Here is a 23,852-nt window from a genome sequence, read left to right as displayed (position 1 = left end):
GAGCCTGAAAACATTTTTCTTTAATCATAATTTCAGCCCTCAGTTGTGTACTTCCTAATTATTAAGAAGTTTGTTTACAATGTTAGTGTTAATTTTATTTTAGAATAAAAAGTAAATATCAATGTTTTTATTGATACCTGGGTTACATAACTCAAGAATGGGCTATATATCAGTTTCATTTCTTGATCCTCCTCTACGGAAGTTGGTCTTTGAAGTTCCTCTGACTTAGACCCGCCTATCTTCAAGGTAACTTTTTACTAGAGCGTACAAGTTGCTGGGCGTTTCATTCAAACTTCTGCTGTTGTAGGAGTACGCTTGGCCACCAGAAACTATCAAAAGCGAAAGATATGTCAAATAGGAGTAACATGACATACCGCTCCCCTCTCTCTTTAGCTTCTCCTCTCGTGGATACGTATTGTCGTGGGTGACTTGCACTTGAGAAATGTCGCTAGACTGCTCATACTTAGGTTTTCCAGAACCTTGCTCATCACAGAAAGAAACATATAAATCTATACGATTTATGGAGCTGCTTTTCCTTGTGGAGCGGCTTTTCCTTGCTGCTTATACTCCCTTGTAGAGGAGTCTTAGATCGGCAATCATCCAACTTTTAGGAAAGTATCCTGGAGACCATGGGACAGATTAAGCCCTCGCTGGTGCTGGAAGGAGTTCTCGGCAGCATCTTGGATAAGTTAATAAAACATTTTTCTAGAAACGTAAGGAAAATGGACAAGATAGTCAACTCAACGGCTCATAACTCAAAATTAAAGCAAAATCCTTATTTATATGAATTAACTATTTATAAGAAAGCAAGGCGGTTTGTAAAACGATAATCAATACCTGTAATACCTTGTAAGTCCAAAAACCGTGCCATGTAAAATATTAACGCTTCATGGAGCCATCTCAAAAGAATTTCCCAATATAAATGTGTCCTACGAGATGTCATTGGAATTATGCATTGATTTTTGTTTCTGTTTTTAAATAGTATAAAAAAAACTTATATATTTTATTTATGAATTTGACAACGTTTCAGACTAATTCTTGTCGATTTTCATACCCAATTCCTAAAATCATAAATTAGTCATTGTCAACAACAACTATATGAGTCATTTTGCTGAATAATGACCTTTTTAAAAAAAAAATTTGCATCACTATATAATTATAGTGTTCATTAATATAAACACTATAATTATTTATTGAAGTTATTATTCATATTATGAAAACATAATGTTTTAAAAAAAAAATTTTTTTCATAATGAAATTAGAATTAAATAATTATCTGGTGTTTTGACTGGTCTTCTATTCGTCAATAAATCGTATAGTTCTCATTATCATAATTCTGTAAATAAAAAAGGTTTTAAGAGTGTTCGATTTTCCCTGAAGATGCTATAGAAAATTGAAGTCATATTTTAAATCGTTATTAACCTACAAAAATAAAAATTAAATGATATCAAAGCTATTGTTCGAAAACCAAAAATGAATAAAAAAATAAAAAACCATTATCGTATTTATTATAACTGATATTTTAGGACTGTAAATGTATTAGTACACTGAATATAAAATATTTTTAGATATGTATACAGTAGGTATATGCATGTAAATTAATTAATTGGTTTCAAAATTGCAATGCGTCTGTGGGAAGGAGTGAAAATAAAAATGCTTCAGTAATGTCTAGCGAAGCGAAGGCAATGACTCCCATTTAAAGTAAAAAAACAGGTTAAGTATTTTTCTTACAAGGTTAAGAATGATTACATGCAGATCAACTGAATAACCGTTTTTTTTTCCATTAGGAAAGAAGAGTCTTTTAAATAGGCGATTGCTCTGATTCAAAAATAACTCAAGATAGATTTTTTTTTCTAATATTATTTATATATTTTTTTTGTTTTGGAGTAGATGAGATTCGATTAATTACAAGAGGCTTGTTAAAAAAGAGAATCACTGGATGATAAGGAACAGGAGGGATTGCGCATGCGCTCTCGCTATATACAAGCCCAGCCGTCTCGCTCTCTTCACAGTCACTAACTAGCAAGTGTATCAGTTGGACACAACACCCCCAAAACAGGTAATATACTTCAAACATTTTATAATGTTTAATATTAAGAATAAGCATACATTTACATTAAAAAAAAGTGATATTGGGACCAACAGTACACCTAAAAAATATATAAAAAAAACATTAAAATAGGAATAGTTCACTTGATAAAAAAACCTAATTATTTTTATTTTTAATTAATTAAAATTATTAACAATTTAATCGTCCATAACTAAACAAATACAGAATAATACTAAAAAATAGGTTACTTATACTATATAAAAATAAACCATACTGAATTTTTTTTTTATAATTTTAAACATTTTTTCTGTTAGTTTTGATTTCTTTTATGTGTATATAATCAATTTTTTTTTGTTTTATTCCTGTTAAAAACTATTTTTTCTACTACTAAATTTTAGTTTTATTTGTATTTTTTTAAATACGCATAAACCTCACAAAAACAAGTTCGATTATAAAGTCACTCGCACATTTGAGTTTTCTATGAAAAGTCAAAATATAGTCCATATGAAAATATGGAAGAATCTTATTTATTACTTGATAAGGGAAAATTAAATTTTTTTAAAGAAATTGATTAAGTTATATAGAATTCTTATTTGTTTCAAAAAACCTTTAAGTTTGAGACATGGGTGAATTAACTTTTGAAACTAAACTTCTCGTTTTTATTTAAACTTAATCCATTATATATAAATAAATGAAAATATTTTCATTAGATGCAGAATAAATGGCATTATGTATTATTTTATTTTTAATAAAGTTGTTGAAATTTTTTGTATGCTCTGTAAGTTAGAAGTCGATTAAAGGTGGGAGCAATGAATTTATTGTTAGCAACTTACTGATTTTGACTATAGAGAACGATATTCTAAAGTAAATTATGAAAAAAAAAAAAAATATTATGAGAAGAAGAGGTACAAGGTTATTTTTTTTTTGTTAAATTTTTGGTTTTACGTATATTAAAACATAAAATCTCAAATTTATAGGAAGGAGGTTATTTTTGTTCCTTAGTTGATTACATTGTTTATTGTAGAAAATAATAAACTGGCAATTTTTTTAGTTGAATATAATTTCGTTAAGTCGTGAAAAAATATAAACAAAAACAAGATTTCATGAAACTGTCATTGCTTAAAAATTATTTCAGAAAATGAATCAAGAAAAATAAAACTTTTATATTACAATTAACTATTATATAAAAAAAAAATTAAACTCATTAAAAACTATGAAATAACGGATATTTTTTTATGTAGTTTAAATTCCTAAACAAAAAATAGGAAAATTGCCACACATTACTAAATTTAATTGATGATTGTTCTTATCTATCATTTTCAAATAGAAGAAATATATCTGGCAGTAGAAAATGAAATCACTTTCTTTTATAAGAAGATAGCAGTATCATAAATTATCGTTCTAGTTAAAACAAATAGAAAAAAAATAATTTCAACGATCCAAGGTGCTATCTCGCGTTATAATCCCTAAAAAAACTGATTATAGAATACTTGGATTATTCATATGTTCATTGTTCTGTATTTATGTTTCCTTCCTTCTTTTTGATTATAAGGAAAATTTTTATAAATAACTGCAGTACTTACTTAACTAATATTACTCAACAGAAATTACGTCCTCTACAGATTTCTATTCGAAATCGGACATAGTTTTCTATTCGGTTTAGGATTTATGAGCGAACTCCATGGACCTTAAAATATCTTCCTTGCATAACATCTGGAACGATACATTTGACAGTGAACTAAAAACATTTTACGAGGCCGTGTTGTTTTTACGACTTCGAGGAAATTTTTCAAAGAAGAAATTCACACCAATCGTTTTTGTAGTACCTCCGACAGTTTTTATCTTTTTTTTTAAATATAAATTGTATTCAGTATTCTTTGTTTTGTCCCGTATTTTACTTTCCAAACAAAAGCGTCGGTAAAATACGAAATGAAATAATAACAAAACTAAAATTATACACATAATGTTATAGTACACATGAATATATGATACACATAAATCTGTAAAATAGCAAGGGTAATAAATTAAAATCCAAAAAAATTAACAGACGGATCTCCAATATTCATTCACATCAGATCATAACGCTTTAGAAATTTTCTGATAAAAATGTAAAATAAAACTTCTTAAAGAAATAAGTTTATTTCAGTATACTCTCATGTTATTCAACAACAAATAACTTGACTCAAAATCACTTGAAAAAGAAAATTCATTTTAAAAGCTATTATCTGACGATGTCTGGTTTAAAAATTGTGTTCGGCTTCTGATTTAATTTATCAAGTCATTTCTTTTAATTTTTTTTTATTATATTGTTCAAACAAGAACTATTTACCCGCCACAGAGCTTATTTTAGAAATAAAAATAAACAATTTGAGAAAAACAAAAAAAATATTTTGTGTATTGTAAAAACAATTATTTGTTTACGTTGTGTGTCTTCTAAACGTTTTTCACATATAACATACATTTCTTTTCTCAATTTTAGTAAATATTGCTTTTTATTATTATTAATAATATGTAAGTCGATTTTTTTTTCAAAATCCAAGCAGTAAATAGAGTTCATAGACCTAGACGATATGATTTAACCAATGAAGGAGAAATTCCTGACATCTAAGCCGACAAATGTGAAAAGATCTCTTGACATCATCACTTCAATTGAGTGTCAAAGAGCCGTGTTGCATACGAATGACATATCATATATGAAATGCGAGCCCTAATTGTGAATTACCTCACTGGGAATTGTTTCACGCTCAGTGAGTCATCTCTCGCGTATCCTTGACCTACCTGCGTTAAGAGAGTCGCGCCCTTCTTTGGAGTCTTCAGTTTTGGAGGACTGGTTATTTATTAGCTTCCAGTAAAGACCGTTGAAAGAACAATGAAGTGGTCAAGGCTGAAAAATCGCTAAATCCATAAACATTTTTTTAAGTTTCATTGATAGCTAAGTTGGAAATTTTGTACTAGTCTAGTATAGAATCAATAATAATAACTTTAATTTTCCTTTAACAAACTTGTTAAATTTATCTTTAAACAATTTTTTAAAAATTTCATTGGTATTAACCATTAACGAAAAAATAAATTGTGAATTTTTGGTAAAAGTTAGAAATTTTACAGTAGTCTGGCTATAACCCATAATTATAATTTTAATTTATCTTCTACAAACTTATTAAATTAAACTTGTAAAACAATTTGCAAATGTTTCATATGTATTAACTATTTTTAAAAATAAAAAAAAAAACTGAATTTTTGGTAAAAGTTGAAAATTTTTTACTAGTCTGGTATCAAATCTATAATTATAATTTAAATTTATGGTTTAAAGTTTATCATTCCGAAAAATTATTACGTAGGCATATATAATACTGACATAACTCTAAAATGTAACTTTGACTTCAAAAATTCAAACATTTTCTTTTATGTCATAACTCATTCTTGCTTAGTATAAAATTAATTTACTGGATGCCGATTCATAATGAAGTAGTTAAAAAATTTAACATATTAAACATAAAAAATTAATAATTGCCTTAAGGATGCGATAAATTAACAATAAAATTAAAGCATACATGCTTATAAACAAAATAAACTAATAATAGTATTTTTTTTGTTTAAATTTAAAATTGTTATTCAGAAAGATATTTATTTCATGCCTTCAACCAGCTTTTGTGTTGCACGTTTTCTTCTGTAAAACAAAATACAATAATTTTGCTTAATATTTGACACTAACTTAAGATAATAACTTAACAAATTTAGGAATATTATATTCTGTATAAACTGTTTTGTGAATTTCAAATTGCACTCTAGTGAATTTTCTTAAAAATAAATAATTGTAAAGTCATTTAATATTACAATAATTTAAAATATAATTTCGTGAAATTATACAGAGTTTAAACATAGCTAAAAACTGTTCTATTTCAGATTTATTATAGTTATTCATATTATTTATTTTAAAATAATCTAATATGAGAATAGGTCAATATTAGTGGGGAAAAACAGACAATAAATAACTGAACTGCTTCTTGAAGTTGTTTTTAAAAAAACAATTATTACTTGCTAGAAGTTTATATAGTTTTATAGTGTTTCAAGTTAGATAATCATAAATCGCAAAAATTATTATATCACAATAGAATCCTAGTGATTATTAATAATCAATTAATTAATTATAAAATTAGTGACTGTGTACTGACAGATCCTTCCTTGGTTATTTACCAGAATATTAAAAAGTCACAGAAATCCTGGAATCGTGAATAACAATGACTTGCGTAATTGTTCTTAGATTCAATGAATTCATCTATCATCATTCATTTTCATTTTTATATCAATCAAATAAATGACCTCGTAATATCTCGATAGACTAAAAATAAGACTTTATTTATTTTATTTTATTAAATAATCAGAAAGTCGATTTAGAAAAATTTCAGTGGGCGTTCAAACCTCATGATGCACTCAATTGTTGTTTAGATACATAAATTTTATCCAATTTTACTCTCAAAAGAATTTTTATTACAAATATAATTACAGTTACAATTTTTACAAACAAATTTATCAACACAATAATGATTTAAAAAACAAGGAGAAAGATTCCAATAAAACAGCAATAGTGCAACATGCAACCAAAAATCAGCATACTTTGATTTTGAAAATACTATGATTTTACATAAAGAAAACAATATATTCAAAAGAAAAATACTTGAGTCCATTTACATATCGTAAAACATTAATTATACAATGAATTTTAAAACAGACACATAGAATCTGAACCAACACTATGCAGAGATTATAAGTAAAATTAATTCATGAAAAAAATGGGATAAAATTAATATTGATAATTATAATTAACCTTGATATGAATTTTAATAATAAAAGAAAGAGAAAATTCAACGAAAATATAGTTAAAATAAATAAATTAAATGCCTGACCTGAGAGTGGGAAGGTTAAAAATATTGTTGTTATAAATTATAATAGAGAAGGTTGACTATGACAATAAGTTTAAATTTTAATTTAATGAGAAGAATTGACAAAATAGGTAATTAGACATAATCCAAGAACTGCTTGGTATAATTAACAAAATTATACGATTCCCTAATGTTTCAATGTCTCATATGGGGGTAATTATGAATGTTTCAATGGAGTAATTATGGACTGAAATTAATGACCTGGACAGAATAGCCTGTTTGTTTTTTTAATGAGATGTCTAAAATTGTATTAAGGTATGATAATTTATTACTAATATTTTTATTTGTTTAAAATTGTTAAATATCATGTGTATAATACAAGTTGTGATAGATTGTCCTTGAGGATGGCCGAATTGGCCGAAACGTCGGACTTATAAAGAAAGAAAAATTGTTTTGAGACTTAAATTGGATAAAATTTGTTCATTTAAAAAATAATAACCAGTCTCAAGAAAGTTTAAAGATTATTTATAAACCCAATTTTTTTTTTAGTTCTGAATTAAATAGAGAAGTAACACTCCAGTGATGTAAACCTTATAACCGACCTTGTTAGAAATTATAGACCTCCAACGACCTCGTATCTCTCCGTAATAGTGCTCAGATCCATTAACATATTAAGTAACATTTTTTAAAAAGAATAATACAATGCTATACAATATTTACGAATTTAAATGTATAGAGTAAAAACAACTTTCTTGGTTTAATAAAAAAGAATTTTAAATAAATCCACTCATATAAATAATTGTACTCAACACGCGATTTAAGAAATACTGCAATAAATATAATTCTTAAATAAGGTGTGTCGAGCCCAGTGGTTCTATTCTGATAAACAAGAAAAAATATTTTCAGTTTATGTTTGTTCAGATTCTGTAGATGAATTTATACAGGACAGTAAAGCGGGTTATTGAATATATTTGTAATCAATATGCTTATTAGAATGTAATTCTATTTATATATAAAAAATAAAAACAGCAGATATGCGGATCTAGTTTCACACTGCAGACTTGTTTTTATCATTCTTATGTATATAATTATCTAATATAATTTTAAATATGTGGGAGTGGGTAGATCTATTGTAAGGCGCTGTGTTGCTAACACCAAGGAATCGTTGGAAGCTGTTTCAATGTAGCCGTGAGTCAGCCCTGTGGGTTAAGTTCTACGGTGTCCACCCAGCCTCATTAAGTGGGTACCCTTAATTGGGTAAAAATCTGTTAACCAGATCACCTTCTTGTACAACCATTGGTCGGGTAAAAGTAGTTCCATACAAAGTACTGCACTCCAGACTTTTCATGGGTTGTTACAGATTAATTTTTAATATTTAAATATAAGTTATAAAATATATCCATTTATTGTATAAAATACTTTTATTCTTTTAAATCTTAAAATATTTCATATTTTCTTCTTGTGGTAGTATCAATCACTATATTACTCACAAACAGTTAACAGATATAACAGAGAATACACCAGTGTGCATTCAAACTTTAAATAACACCTTTGAATATTAAATATTGCTTTTAAAATTATATTAACTTAATTTTTAAAAGCAATATCGTCAATTACAAATAGATGTTAAGATAAATAGAAATATGGTTAACTTTAAAAAATAAATTATTCCATGGCTGTTCTTCTTAGATTCTTACTTTATAATATATAAAAAATAAATAGAAAAACAGTATATAATCCTACGGGTTTAATTAGGAATTTCTGTATTATAATATATTACGTATATTTTACTTTTAGCATTTTTGTAAACGAAACTCTGCAAGTATATTACAAAAAATTCATAGAAGTAGTACGTTCAACTTGCTTTACTAACAGAGGAAATAGATGTCAATAAATATTGTCTAAGCGATTTCATCAATCAATCTATTTTATTCAGACAAGATTGATTTATTGAATAGAGATCATCTTTGATTTATTATACCACGAAATGTGAATGTAGGAAGACTTCCTTCTTCATAATAAATGCGAACTTGATTTATGCCGACTCCTAAAGTGTACACTACGGAAGTATTTAATGATTTTCTTTTCAGGACATATTAAAAATAAACACATGATAAACAAAGGAGTAAAGATATATAATGAGCCCAATACCAAATTATCATCGGCTATTTTAAATTAATTATAACGAAATACAACCAGGTGAAAGAAAGACATGGCTGAGAAGACACGCCATGCAATACTTCGCGTTGGGTTGAAACAACTCCGCTTTCCCTTATCGAAACCTAATCCTTCAGGTTTCCAGAAATGTATTTTTATTAATAAACCTTTAATAAAAAAAAAAGGTTTATTTTTATAGTTTATAATTGGTATTACAGTAATATAATGTCCTCAACTATATATTAACTATATTTTTCAATTTGATGTATTGAAATCTTATTCTGGACAAAATGTTTCGTGTTTAAAATTGAGAGATGGTAACGTAGAGTGGGGGTTGATTGACATTAGAGCCAACCTGAAAATAATCAGTATCGTAGACTCCAAGAAAAGTCGATTTTGAAACGAACAAATTTTGAGGTAGGGTAATTTATTTTCTTGTTCAATTACAAATTTTCATCGCTGCAAAATGGTTTATTTCTATCATTAAATAACTTTTTTTTTTATAACGACTTTTTCAGCTAATTTTGGTTTGTTCGTTATTTTCAATTACGAACCTTTGTAATCGTCAAGAAAACAATATTTCCTGCTTTCACTGACAAATATGGAATATAGTAAGGAGGGTATGGCGATCGCGCAAAATTTCGTATTCGAGTTTAACAAATGACCAAGTCTCGCGCAAAACATTTTCTTAAAAATGAAAAAAAAACTTTCGAAATTGAAACTACATATTAAGGACATATATATTCCTCTGGGATATCACAGCAACTTTTTCATTAAAATGGACCGGAAGTACTAATGTAGAGAATAGATGTTACAAATTTTTAGAATTTTCTCCAAAACTGCTTCAACAATTTTTATTAAGCTAGGTGAATCAATGTTAGTACTTTAATGTTAGAAAGGTATTATTCCCATTAGAAGAGGACAATAGGGCTTAAATGACGCATTAAAAAAGAAAACTTTAAAGAACATTTTTTAAAAATTTATTTATTAATTGATATTTACAACTGATAATGATATGATAAAGAACATTTAATTTTATTTGTTGGAAATAGATAACCAGTTTTCATTGCAATCAATAAAATAGTTTGTGATGATACTAGGTTTCTTATTGAAAATAACAAATAAACCAAAATTAGCTGAATATATTATCGTAGGGTAGATGTTGAAATAAAACGCTTGCAAATTTCCAAACAAAAAAACGGACGAACGAAATTGTATTCAAATTAGGAAAAGAAAACAGAAATTCCAGTTCTAGGACCCTGTTGAAGGTCGTGAGTAGTGGAACCAAAACAAAAAAAAAGTTTCGAAATTGCTACGTTCGTGCAGTAATTTTAGTTCGTACTGTAGCAGTTTTTCACTGTAATAGATACCACAGATTTCACAGCAAATGTTGTGGACATGCATAACGCCTTATATACGATGCCTTTGAGAAACAATAATACCGATATAGCAGTTCTAATTAAAATGAGTTTAATGCAGGTTCGAATCCAGCTTAATGATAGATTATATCATGAATACAGAATCCTTCCGGCGCTCACTAGACCACGTTACAAAGACTATTGTTAGTCTTTGGTATATAATTACTTATTTACCGTTTCCTTGTCGATAACAAAAAACAATGTAAACAATGGCTTGAACCATTTTGATCAAATTATTTTTCTATCATTCAAACTGAAACATGACTTATATGGACTTTTTTTTTATTTAGTGAGATAAAAAAACAAAACAATTTATTTGTTTATGACTCAGCATAGCTCGAAGAATTAAGAAGGATACTTACGATATATTAACCAAAATATTTTATTTATTGGCGTCAAAAAAATTAATTCTGTAATAGACGTATTTTATAATAAAAGAACATGAAATCTTGGTGCTGGGACATAGTAAATACTAGAGTGAGACGAAGGTTAATGCAATGTGGTAGCAGTATTAGCATATTTCTATTCTGGTTCAAAAGCAAAAAAGAAGCCCAAAACCTGTTGAGGTTCATAGGATTTTAAACCATTCTAATCTAAACTGAAACAAAAGGCAGCCAGAGATTGGCTCGTACTAATCTCCAATTACTCTGCCACGCCCATGGTTCATCATAAGGCTAGCCTTTTTGGCTTCACTTTTCCTGCCTAATATTCCTTTCTTTATGAATATTACATAAAACTGGCCATAGAACGTCTCATATAAAGGTGTACTCCAATCATTAGTTTTTCACTTAGTACAAATACTATACTGAGGTAATCGTTGCACAACAAACTAGTTATCGTGTAACCAAAAAAAGAAAATTAATTTAATTTACTTGTAGAAAGATTTTTGTTATTAAATCTTTCTATTTTCATAGTTTCATTATTAGGTATACTATTTTTTCAACTTTACGGGTTATTCATAAGTAAATTACTATAAAATATTCAGGTAGGGTAAGAGAGGGCGTTAGAGACACTTATAAAACATCAAGAGCCTAAGGGAAACTACTTCCTTCATTCCATTTTCTCGCTTATGAAACTAGCAAAAAATCATATATTTTCCAACTATAGAAGAAACATCACATTTATCAAAAGAGTGAAACCAGAAATCAGTTAATCCCAACTTTTCGGTAACAATTATTAGTTAAATTTTTATCATATTGAGGTTATATTTCTTTTATTTTATTAATAGTATGTATAAACAAGTGATATACCAAGAAAAAGTAAATATTAACAATTAATTGATGTACCTAAATTTTGCGTAAAATAAAATAACATGTTCCACTTAAGCGATTAAGTAGAACATGTTATTTTATTTCTCCTGTATTTTTTCAGCAAAATTTAGATGCAGAAATTAATGGTTAATATTTTATAGTTCCATTATTTCTAAATTTCTAATAATAAAATATGAATAAAAATAAAAAATACCATAGGATTACTCCACCATCTGTGAAACTGCGATTGAAAACGATCGATACACACAATTAGATAAGCCGGATAAAAGCAGTTTTCATTATCAATTTACCAATAATTAAAAAAATTCGGATGATAGACAATCAGGAAAAAAAAAGGTATGCGTCAAATGGCTTTGTGTTAATAAAAAGTTGTATGTAATAACTTAAAACCAGGAAGTGTACAATATACAAGTTCTATTATTTTAATTACTATTGTAAATATATTATTATCAACGTAAAGAACATGAAAAGAAAGTATGAAAATAAATAATACTATAACCAAACCTCATTACGTATTCATGTCATTAAAATATTCAATTTCATCATTACTTTGTAGTATAATGCAGTGTAATTCTGAAGGTAGAACAAACAGAGTATTTCTGACTAAAGATTATGAATTTTATACAAGGAAAGAACACGAGAATATTTTTGTGCCTGATTAAGTTCTGTAATGAGAAAGAATAGATAAGTACTATAGAATAGATAAAGTTCTATTCTATAGCACTGCCACTCAGCTATCAGTGAATGAAATAGGATGAAGTAATTTAGATATTATTCTGAGTTTAATATTCTTGAAAGAGACCGAAGTAAATAAAATACAGGGAATGAAATAAAATTCCATCTAATGTAAGCGATAAATGATAAAGAAAATAAGAGAAATTATTTTTAAATAACGACTCTACTGATTAACCAGTAGTAAAAATAAAAAATAAATTATTAATTGCAGAGAAACACAAAGTTCAATAAAATAAAACAAAGAGATCTTTTGTACGTATAATTAAATCTAGTATTTAAATAAATTTTGTCCTGTATTATATTAATTTGCTGCTCTGGTATTATTGTTATTAGTAGCACATCTGAAAAATAAAGAAAAAATTATATTTTGCATTTGACATATTCCGTACATTGTACCGTTGACTTGAGTTTCTAGCAGCCCGCCTAGCTATGAGATAGACTGTAAGACCTTACCAGTTTACCACACTATCTTTGAAATACGTCCATTTCAAAATAAAACCAAATTTTTTTTTTAACGTCAGATGAGTCACTATTAAAGCAAAGCAGCGATATAACCTATATTTTACGTTGTATACTGTATTTCATCTAATATATCAGCTACATTGATATTGGAGTTTTTCGTTTTAAATTCCGGAATAAGCGGCACTCCCTGTTAACCAACTATGTCATAATATGTCTGCTACTGACTAGGACGACTAATCTGTTTTTCATGGTAATGAAATGTAGGTAAGAGGTTTCTTTGTGCTGGAAAAAAAAATTATATTTTAATTATTATTAATTGTGTTTATAACCTCAAAAATATAAATATAAGATAGAAATAGATTAAAATAATAAAATAAAACCAAAGTTAGGAGCTAAGCCTAAAAGTGTTAGTGAATGGATACATGATTGTCCTTTACGCTTATCATTGAGGAATTATCCGCTTCCTGGCTATAGAAAAGAACTACGAATTTGTGCCGACGCCCATCATGACATGGCACTTAAACCATTCAACGCAAAGTCTATAGAACATAACAACGTCACTTGTTTCCGACATTTTACGATTAGTTTAGTCTCTGTAACAAGGAAAGAGCCTGGGGTGAGTTGCTTTATTTGATTTTAAGGTAAAAAAAAAATAGAATTTTCATTTTCATTATTTCTATTTCGTCAGCCAGAATGACAGTCATCTAGCACAAGCCTGACAGACTTGAATCACGTGTTAGTACAAGAGCCGGGAAGAAAAAAAGGCAGTTATCTCGTCCCAATTTTTGATTACTCTAATGAAAACTAGGTATGATTATTAGTTAAAGCTGATGAGTCTGCCAAGTATAAGTAGAGGGAATAAAAAATGGCGGCTGTTTCAAAACCTTAAAAGAACATTAATTTTTCATTCGGAGCTCTATATCTTAAAAAGGGGGAACAACACTAGAAAACCTAAGAGAACATTATTTAAAGAAGAGTAAATTTCCTGAAATATCAGCCCTAAAAGAGCTATTCACGTCCAGTAGCTTTCGAGATATAGCTTTTTAAAAAGCAAAATTTCTTAAAAATCTACTGAAAGATTAGTAGTTGATTAATTTATTTTGAGAACTCTCAAATTTCATATCTCAGGAACTATGTGATGTACAGATGTCTGTCAGCGCTCAAATTAAAGCTAGTTAAATTGACTACAAAATAGTTAATTATGTTTATCTTTGTAGGAGTAGTAGTTTTTATGATATTTGACAAAATAAACTCACAAAATGTTAATTTCTAGTTGTTCGTATAAAATGTTGGAGTTTTGAAAAAATCTATCTCTAGATCCATAAGACGTACATATGTCTGCCAACACTCAAAATAAAGGAAATTTAACTTACTATAAGGTAGTTTATGACACTTATCTTCGAAGGGGTAGTAGTTTTTATGATATTCACATATGAATATAAATTTGGTCAATGAAAATTTGTCCGAACAACTATAAAACATTTTATTTTAGCAAATTTCATGTAAACTATTACTCCTACGAAGATAAACATGATAAACTACTTTATAGCTCATTAAACTAGCTTTAATTTGAGTGCTAATAGACATCTGTACGTCAAATGGTTTTTGACGATAGAAATTTTTCAAAATAAATTCACTAACTACTGATCTTTCAGTACCTCCCATACAACATTTTTATATAATGTTGCTTTTTAAAAAGCTATATCTCGAAAACTATTTAACGTAAATAACTCTATTAGGGCCCATATTTTAGCAAATTTACTCTTCTTTAAATGGCGTTCTCATAGGTTTTCTTGTGCTGTTCCTACTTTTTAAGAAATAGAGCTCCGAATGAAAAATTAGATTTTTTTATGGCTTTGAAACAGCCACCATTTTGTATTCCTCCTACCAAACTTGGCTGACTCATCAATTTTGACTAGTAATTATTCATAGTTTTCATTAAAGTAATCAAAAATTGGGGTGAGATAACTGCCTTTTTTCTCCTCTTGGGCTCTTGTACTAATACTTCTATACTATCGGTCCAACTGACCCACACTTGTACATGAAGCATCAAACAGAAACAGTAAGTATCTTTTGCAATGTATCTTTTGATTCGTTATAACCATAACTCTTGGCTGGTCATTACTTCGGCATTTGTCCTGCAAGAGTAAAGTGCACAGTATGAACTTCACTACTATTTTTCAGTACCACCTCTACATCAAATTTTGAATGATCGTTTTCAGATTTCTTTCGATAACTCATCAAAAGAATAAAGTAGAGGTTAATAAAATGATTTAAGTAAAAAAAAAAATAATAATCTGTTGATTTTATTGACTGCTGATGCATTATTACTGCCCTATTATTATATGTATTATATTTGCACAATTTTTCCGAACCCCATAAAGAGAGTTGATGCACATCTTATTTTTTCGTAAAGCCTGTTCACAGATGACGCTTCTCAAAGATATTACTATTAAATAACTGATTATTATTTTACAGTACACAAAGTGAAGTAGATCTCTCCTTTTTATTGATGACTCAGAGTCAAATGGTAGTGTCCAATCTTAAAAGCTAATACAACCACCTCTTCATCTTATACACTGTTCATAGAAAGAAGTCTAGCAACCCACACTTGGTTAAAGGATTTCATGTATGGTAATGCTGCCCAAATACATGTGGTTGCTTGATCATACAGCATACTTATCAATCCATGACTGGATGTATACACCCTAACATACGTTTATCAGAGATACCAATTTTTTTTTTTTTTAAACAATAATTAACAATAATAATATTCATTATTTATTCTGAGATTGACCCATTTAGAATAATATACAAGCGTCAAAATTAGGCTTTAGAGCCTTAGAGTTCAATACAAAATAAAAATGAAATTATAAAACGTCATAATATAAGAATAACACAAACAAAATAAAACCATAAGTCATCATAAAACATAAGATGACAGAACACTTCTGATAATAAATAAAAGAAAACAAAAATTATAAAGAATCAAGTACCATTAAACTAAAAATAATAAATGGAAAGTAACAATTACTGCTAATATACATATTTACAAGTATAAAAGAAAATCTGAAACATTAATACAGAAAATATATACACCTTATTTGAAACTTTCAATTGTTATTCTTCCGGAATCGGGTGGGCAGAAGGTGATCGAAGAAACGGGATTTGAAGATTGGAAGGGTATTAGAACTACGAATAAAGGAGGGAATAGAATTCCATAGGGATGAGGAAAGATCTACCAAAGGCTGTGGTTCGATGGGCAGTTACATATAAGTCTGAAGTAATTAAGTCTGAAGGCCGTGAGCGGGTATTGCGGGAATGCACTGAGGATTTAAATTGAAGGATATCAGAGATGTAACAATGAATGGCAGGGTTGGATAACTTGAAAGAGGAAGGAAGCAAGAAAATATTTACGATGGAAGGAGGGGTAAACCATTTCAACTCTTCATAAAATCGGGAGATAGAGGCGTCTCCTCTAGGTCTCATTATTATATTAATTCACTAATTATAAGTTTGCAGCTTTATTATTCACTTCAAAATCCTTTCAATTATTTTTTATTTTTTTAATAATTATTATTTTATTTTCATAGTAGTTAATTAAATTATTAGTTGCATTGCTTGAGATCAATACATATTGTACTTATCTTTTTAGAGCTTTTTAGTTTAAAATTTTAGAGCTTACACAACGCCCTAATAGTCAAAACTGTAATATTTACATTTCACTTATGTCTATCATTTTTATGTGTTATTTTGGCACTGACCGATAGATGTTGTCATCTGGACTTTGTTTCATAATAAAGTACAAACTAATACTATTAGTCCTGTAGATTTATTTTAATTCAATTACACAGACTTGTACAATAGTAACTTGTATTTTTTAATTCCTGTAATATCACTAATGGTCATCCCTATCATGAAAAAAATAAGTATTAGTATTATTACTACACTAGTTTCTACACTTGTACTATCAATTAATACTATTAGCTTTCATTATGAAACAGGGCCCTGGTTGGACCATATTGGATATAATTTTTTAAATGAATAAAAAAAAAAAAAATAATAACCTGAATATAATATATTTGAAATAGTCTTTTTTTAACAAGTAAGTAAAAAAATCTAATGTTGACCAAGTTCAATCCATTCACTCAGGTTCTTTTAACGTACTGTTCCAAATAAATCTTGAGTAGAAATGCAAGAGTGCATTAAAGTGCTTCGAGGGCACTCAAAGAGTCAGGGAAAACTATTCCCTAATAATAATGAATTATTATTCATTGTACTATTGATGATCATTTAAAAACACCATTTAACTTGTACTTCAACACTCTTATCACCGAATACGTCGAGTTTTTAGTTTTGGAGCCATTCCTGAATTTGTGACCCAGTTCAGAAAGGAATTTTTATACGAGTGCTTCTGATGAACATCTTCTAGTTTCGGAGACTTTCAGCATTTCACAGACAACACGAAGTGAAAATGTCCACGGTTGTAGCTTTCTTCCTGTTTTTTTTTTGTGTTAATGTACCAGCATTGCGGAGATAATCCATTTCTCAAAGTATCAGAGCGGAAGGGATTTTTTAGTCTCTTATATTTATCGGTATTTCTCTGTTTTAAAATATATTTTTTCATGCATTGTAAAGTCTCAAATATAATCTAAAATAAATAAATCCTAAATAAAAGTAACATTTTATTTAAAATAGGAGAAACCGGGACATACTTTCTTTACATCACGTCTAATAATTTTAATTATTATTTAAAGCTTTATATTTTATTATAAATACTTTTGAAATTATTTGCTTTTTAGGCGGCCACAATCCTGAGTACTTGTAACTCTCTTTTGAAATGAAGCGTTATACTTAACACTGTTTTAAAAAATTTATTTATTTTCAAGGATAGAAACCCTTAATAATTCTAATTTCATATATAATCTTATTACATCTTCCAGACTGATTTTATTGTTTAAATAAAATAATTTGTATCCAAATTAGGTCTCAAACAATCTTTCTTCATCAACAGTCCAACGTTTTGGGCAAATTCGGCCATCCTCAAGCATTTATACCTCACATCTAATTGTTAAAAAATTTATTGCATGCTATTCTACTCAGGTGAATAAATTTAGTCAAGTCTATTTTGTCATATTTCCATTTTAAAAGATTTAATTACAAAATAACACCATACTATTATCACACAATAGGCTAAAAATATTGACTGTCCTTACAAAAATAAGATTGTCCTTGCAGATGCCCAGATTGGCCAAAACGTTCAACATTTAAAGTAATAAGATTCTTTGAGACTTGGATACAAATTATTTTATTTAAACTACTTATTTTTTAAATTTTATTCTGGGCGACGTTTCGGGCAAACTGTCCATTATATAATCCTTCTAAATTACATGACAATATTTACTTGTGTATTAGACTCAGCAACATGTCCAACAGTCCAAACATGCAAGTTAATGACAAGATATGGTTAGTCTACGAAAAATAGAACTAATAACAATATAATATTTCAGAATCAAGGCAAATCTCTTGAATAAAGGAAAGAAGACGTGAGGTAAGCGTCGTCCAGAAAATTGAAATGAAGGAAACAGGAAGCACTAAGGGTTTCATTCCTTGAAAATAATTAATTACAAAAATATGTACTCTTAAACACAAATCTCATTTTTTTTTTTTTTTTTTTTTGTGGCTCATGGCAAGTGGTTTCATGGTACATTTTCACTAGATTATAAAATAAATATAATTTTATATTATATTAAATTATTTGAATACAGTACGCTAAGGTTTTGAGTAACAACTCTTTTTTCTACTCTTTGGTTTAATTATCCGAAACATCATGAAAAACAAGAGAAAAAACAAAGCAAAACAAAGCTTTATACAGACTTATTAGTAAATCACTTTGCGTCCGCACGGGCAGAACTAGAATTTCAATCGCATTCTAAATAAACCTTCATCTAAATGTAGGTTGTGCATATGTTTTTCCTCGTGCCAAACCTTGAATCTGCACTAAGCTTCAAGTAGTGCTCTAATTGTGCAATATGACAACCATATCTCCTTGCAGTTGATACAAGGTCAGCAATAATCAAACATTGTTATTCTAATTCAATCTAATTAACAATGATTTGATCATAAGATTGATAGAAACGAACCCAAAACAAACCTTTTATCTGTGAATATTCAACCGCAAAGAACAAAAAAAAAGATGTGAGAAAGGATTTCTGAAAGGAATAAACCTTGGAAACAGCCTCAAGATTGAGATCTCTTATTGTCCTTAAAAGGACTCTCCCGTCCTCACTTTAAACATCAGGAAATTAGAAGGTTTTAGAGATACTGATAATATATGCGTTATTTGGTAAAACGTGTGAATTCATATTGTGAATAATTTGTACATTTATCACTTGTCTACTATTTACACTGTGAAATTCCAAGTGACTTCTTCAACATTATTTACTCACCCACACCTGCCATGTTGCCAACTGATTGACAACTGTTCATGAGTCATCATATTTTTAAATTTGACAGGTGCTTTCATGGAGTTGTAAAATGTAAAATTTGGCAATAAGAATGATTAATAAATTAAATGTTTCAATCAAAATTAATTAATAATTTAAAAGAATGTTGTTGATAAGGGTTAAAGTTCTTCATATTTGGTTTGCTATTCACTCAACTTCCACTCAATTCACTTGCTATCCAGCATCACCAACGCTCTAATTGCTGCTGATTAAGTGAAAATTAAAAGTATAAAAAAAAAGTAACATTCAGGTTTTGATTCACTCCTATTTTCACAGAAAAATTAAGTATGACACAACTAGATATAGTAAATCAGGACTTTTAAGTCTAAAATAAGTTTAATAAATACAAAGCATATATTTTTAAAAACATGTAGCCTTATAGTTTTTGTAATTTATTTTCAATATAATTTCAATAGTTTAATTCCAATTCTGCACCATATCTGTTATAGAGGCTTTTAGTTTTCTCGGTTACGAACGTACTGTTCCTATTCAGTCAGCCGAGCCTGTTGATGTGAGATGTAGTAACTATGTAGTTTACCTATAGAACAATCATCTCTATTTCCATAAAAGTATTCATTAAACCTTCTAATACTCACAATGGAAACAGGCAATACTTTAATGGAAATTTTTTTAAAATTTATTTATTGATATTTACAACTGTATAAAAAATACAACAAGTAAATTTGATCATAATCACATAATGATATGATACAGGGTGTAGAAAAACTACCCAGTAGTAGAACTCTAAAAACAGTTTACAATATAAGGTCACGAGGCCATCTTCTTTTCAGGCGCCTCGGAGGATTGCCAGGGATGGAAGAGGAAGCAACGTTAGAAACTAGTGGGTTTGGGAGTTTATTATGGAAGGAATAATATCGGGTTCGGGCTAGATCGGTTACATAAGGAACATTTAGGTCTTTATGGATGGTTTTATTAGTAACAAAATAAGGAGCATTGAGGATTTTACGAAGGATTTTGGATTGTAAAGATTGGATACGAGAGGAATTCGAATAATGGAAATATGATTTGATTTTTTTTCTTACCCTTCATTAAAATATTAGTACTTCATTCATATATAATATATTTCATGTATTATATATACTTTACAGAGATTTCTCCCTATGCCTAGTGGCATTATAAGGTGTTGATATGAGTCCAGCTAAGGTGGTATAGTCTAGCAATAGCCTATGGCTGGCTACGACAGGGAATTAATAGAACGTGAAGGGACAAATATTTTTTTTTTTTTCGTACCCTTCATTAAAATAAATTAACAATGATAAAATGTTATAATTATTACTCAAACATTTTAAATTTATGAATTAAATAATAATCATTCTGTTGGTTTTTATTGATAAAAAAGGGAAAATATACGAATTTGAAAATATATTCATCATACATATATAATACATGAAATGTATATTTTTAATGAGTATGATTCGACACATAATGCTATTAAATTTCTATTCTATTGGAATTTTGTGTTTGTGGGCTCAGAAAAAAAAAATTGTAATAAGAGTACGCAGCTATAGTATACTTATGCGATATGTTTTCCAGTCTTAATTATGCCTGGACTGGCGAAACTTTAACTGATTATCCATTTTAATTAAATTAAATTCGTTAGAGTAATTCCAAAACACCACTTTTGCTACAATTTTGATTGCATTTCGGATAATAAATTTAAGGATTTATATAATAAAAAAAGTATACCAATGAAAAAACAAAATAAAGTATTGATGTGACTCGGTGAATAGTGTCAGAGACGTAAAAAAAAAAAGTATGTTAGTTACATTGTTTATTTTATTTTATTATATGTTCTTACAAGGCTGTCTATTCACAGAACAAGGAGTGTGTTAGTTAAAGCAATAAACTATTCTTTTACTGGGTGGCTGTAAGAAAGAAGAGAGACAATATTTAATCATTTGTTTATTATATAAATTTAAAAAAAAAAATTGAGAAATGTAATTGTTTCATTGTTTTCTGACAAGGAATGCTTATATGATGCCGGCTATTGTTAGGTTCCTTGGGCCTCTTTTCTAGATTTATGTATTTTTTAAAAAAATTTAAAACAAGATTGAATAAACCTTATGATGTATAAGTACTTAATGGACTTAATATAGAATGAATTATAAAAGAGAAAAAAAATAAATCGAATAAAATTGACATACATACGGTCGAATATTATTTTATTTAGTTGAATTAAATAACAAAATGAAAAATGTTATAATTATTACTCGAACATTTTAAATTTATCAATAAAATAATATTTGTTAGTTTTATTGATAAAAAAAAAGGGAAAATATACGACTTTGAAAACATATTTGTTAAATCATTTTCAAACTCAAAGAGGTTTACAGAATAATTTTCCTTTAAAAAAAAATTATTTAGTGATGTCGGATAAAGATGAGTCCTTTGATAACCTCACAAAAGAGCAGATATAGAGGTCGGCAGTTATAGATACTATGATGAAATCACCCATCGTGTCACCACACTGAGTCAGTGGCACTGCTAGGGATATTACTAGCATATGATAGTGACATCTTCGTGGTTTGACATTTCAACCTTAGAGATAAAATATTTTCCTTTTCCTTAGTTAAATCAAAAGGAAAAAAGGGACACGTCTTCATGTCAGAAGGCGCAATAGATAAGAATTACCTGGGAATGCTTTAGTCAGTTAAAATAATAAATCATAAACAATAAATAAAATAATAATTTATAAAAAAATAAATCTATTTAAATAATTAATAACACATAGATAAAGGGAAAATATCCGTCTATCGAAGCCTGAGTACAATTTTAACTAAAACATAAATAACAAAACTTTAAAAAAATAAGTTATATGCTCTAAAAAAAAAACTTTAAACAAATCAATAATTTAAAACAACAATACGGTATTATTTTTAAAATAAACATAACAATAATAGTAACTTTAGTATGGCATTTATCCACTACATGTTAACCAACTGAGCTCTTTTCAGTGTAGCCTTTTAAAAACTGAGTAATTGTTCTGCTGAACAGGTCCGATGCCCTAAATATTTTATTCAAATTTCACTATACTTATTATATATTATTGTTATTATAACATGGAAAATTAACAATAAGAATTAAATTTTAGGTGAACTAAAATCTTGTAATTACGGCTATTTTTAATTGAATGACTGGCAAACTTCTGATATAATTTCATAAATTAACTGATTAATTAATTGATAAAAGATCCTCTGTCCTCCTTATTTAGCAATCAAAATTGTAACCTTAATAGTTTAGCTTGTAAATTGTAAGCTTAACTATTAAAATGACATTGCAAACCAGTAAAGCAGACAACCTATCTAAGAAATCCAGCAGTTAAAAATAATCAGCTACTTAAGCATTTAATTGCTTTCAGATACTTGACGTTCAGTTCGAATTAAACAAAAATAACCTGTTGTTTATATAACCGATACATTTCAATCTAAATAACAGTTATCAATACTTTAAATGAATAAGGATTAAAAAATAAATTGCTTGCTAAAATCTTTCTTCTGGGAAAAGATATGAAAACATTTGAAGAGATCACGGGGAGAAAGTTAGTAAAGAAAAAAAAAGTTTAATGTTTGAGAATTGATCACATTATTAAGTTTTACAATTCACCAGTTATAATAAAAACAACTTCTTAACTCTTAAAAATATTTCGGCGTAAATCACTGTTTCCCAAAAAATTAACTGGTCTATTCTTTTCATAATAAGAAGGGTTCATAGGTTCAATACTTTGTACTGTTTTTGGTACCTACTTTACTTTACGCAGCGTGGACCCCAGGAGGGCTGCAGAACCCACAGGGTTGACTCACGGCTATAGTTTAACAGAAAATAACTATCTATTCTTATAGTGAAAATAAATAAGCCTCCTTGATCAACTGCTTAAAAAACAAAACAAAAAAAAAATTTAAATATTGAAATAAAATTAATGAAAACGATATCATTACTTGACACTAGTTCTCCTTCCTCACAAGATGCCATGGCCATCCAAATATTAAAGAATTATTTTAATAATAAAAAGTTTAGAGGGAAACAAATTAAGTTTAATCTTTCAGTTTTAATTATAGTCTTAAGATTCAAAATTCAAGAGTTAAAAAAAATTTAATGAATTTAAATTCTTAAAACTTAGTGGGTATAAATCGCTTTCCTCCACAAAAATTAATTACTCAATTTGTTTAGGTAAAAATAAAAGATTCTCCTTAACCAAAACGTGAAAAAACAAAACAAAAAGATTGCTTAAAATATAACATAAAATTACAGAAAATCATATAACTATTTTATAGTACTTCTCCTTCCTCACAAGATGTTATTCAAATTTTATTTCTACTTTAAGGGGACTAAAATCATACTTCATTTTTAATCAA

The 23,852-nt window shown here is 28.1% G+C and overlaps 1 protein-coding gene across 1 annotated transcript in view; it reads left to right on the top strand.

The window, feature by feature from the left end:
• The first annotated feature begins 1,944 nt into the window (after positions 1–1,944).
• LOC106687199 (protein snakeskin) overlaps positions 1,945–23,852 on the top strand; it is a 55,045-nt gene continuing 33,137 nt past the window's right edge. Inside the window, exon 1 of the mRNA XM_014430941.3 lies at positions 1,945–2,059. The gene's annotated coding sequence lies outside the window, so the exon portion shown is untranslated. The remainder of the gene's footprint in view (positions 2,060–23,852) is intronic.

Source organism: Halyomorpha halys, unplaced genomic scaffold (assembly GCF_000696795.3).
Source record: "Halyomorpha halys isolate HHAL.00 unplaced genomic scaffold, Hhal_1.1 Scaffold37.1, whole genome shotgun sequence".
NCBI classification, from domain to species: domain Eukaryota; kingdom Metazoa; phylum Arthropoda; class Insecta; order Hemiptera; family Pentatomidae; genus Halyomorpha; species Halyomorpha halys.
The sequence above is the reverse complement of the archived record's forward strand: the minus strand, read 5'-3'. Positions and strand labels throughout refer to the sequence as shown.